General features: G+C 38.3%; 1 non-coding gene across 1 annotated transcript; it reads left to right on the forward strand.

Annotated features, from left to right (window-relative positions):
* The first annotated feature begins 882 nt into the window (after window positions 1-882).
* Window positions 883-994, forward strand: trnal-caa. Its single transcript has 2 exons — window positions 883-920; window positions 948-994. It is a non-coding gene; the product is annotated as a tRNA-Leu (tRNA).
* The last annotated feature ends 522 nt before the right edge of the window (window positions 995-1,516 follow it).

Consider the following 1,516-nt stretch of genomic DNA (forward strand, 5'->3'; position numbering starts at 1 on the left):
TGATTTTGTAGAAGGATTTTCCCTATGAGTGTTTCCATCTGTCTTAATAGACTTTCTGAACAGTTTGTCTTTGTTCAGTAACATGAACAATCATGTAGCACTCGGGTGGCCTAGGGATTAAGATGCTCACATGAACGCTCCCTGGGCTGGGGGGTCCATGTTTTTCTCCATTCACTACCTGCGATTTTGCAGCTATCAAAGAAAAATGTCCCAAAAGAAAAAGTTTTCCTCATCAGACTAAAAATAAAGAATAGAGAGGTAAATTCTGTATACTTATTATTACACAGGTCCAGTTTGTGGCCAGTGTTCATGTTGGTGATGATAAATTTTCTTACTTCCAACTTGATTGCTGAGATATGGTGGGTCAGTTTTGTCAGATAAAAATGGAGGTTATAAGCATTGGTAGTCAGCAAATCCCTAGTTTTAACATATTACTCAATCTATCTATTCGGTGGTAAACCAGATAGCGACATTAAAGCCAAACTGTACTTGAAATTTTTAACTTGTGGTACTTGTTATAATGGTGTGTGAACACAGTTCTTCGCTTCAATGGATTATATGAACCATTCACTTTGTGTATGTTAACATTTAATTTCAAAAGCTTCAGTCACTTATTTAAAATCTGAATTGTCGGCAGAACAACAAGTTTAACTCTTTTTTTTTCTTTTGGACGCAATTTAAAGCAGCAGAGTTGGTATACAGAGTATTTTGAATCCGCCAACACTGGTGCAAAATCATTTTATGCAGCAAGGGGAAATTCTTACCAATAGTTAGTAAACACACAGAGAGAGACACTTGATGTGGAGCCAAATTCATAAAGGTGGTTTTACGACAAGATAGGTCAAATTAGTGTTAAGAATTCTTTTTGACACCTCTGTAGTTGTCAGGATGGCCGAGTGGTCTAAGGCGCCAGACTCAAGGATCAACTCCTTCCTGATCAAAGGGACTTCTGGTCTCCAAATGGAGGCGTGGGTTCAAATCCCACTTTTGAACTGTGATTGTCGGCAGAACAACAAGTTTAACTCTTTTTTTTCTTTTGGACGCAATTTAAAGCAGCAGAGTTGGTATACAGAGTATTTTGAATCCGCCAACACTGGTGCAAAATCATTTTATGCAGCAAGGGGAAATTCTTACCAATAGTTAGTAAACACACAGAGAGAGACACTTGATGTGGAGCCAAATTCATAAAGGTGGTTTTACGATAAAATGGGTCAAATTAGTGTTACGTATTCTTTTTGTCTCCTCCGTAGTTGTCAGGATGGTCTCTAAATGGAGGCGTGGGTTCAAATCCCACTCCTGACACACTTTAGAACTGTGATTGTCGGCAGAACAACAAGTTTAACTCTTTTTTTTCTTTTGGACGCAATTTAAAGCAGCAGAGTTGGTATACAGAGTATTTTGAATCCGCCAACACTGGTGCAAAATCATTTTATGCAGCAAGGGGAAATTCTTACCAATAGTTAGTAAACACACAGAGAGAGACACTTGATGTGGAGCCAAATTCATAAAGGTGGTT

Source organism: Micropterus dolomieu, unplaced genomic scaffold (genome assembly GCF_021292245.1).
Source record: "Micropterus dolomieu isolate WLL.071019.BEF.003 ecotype Adirondacks unplaced genomic scaffold, ASM2129224v1 scaffold_312, whole genome shotgun sequence".
In the NCBI taxonomy this organism is placed as follows: Eukaryota; Metazoa; Chordata; class Actinopteri; order Centrarchiformes; family Centrarchidae; genus Micropterus; species Micropterus dolomieu.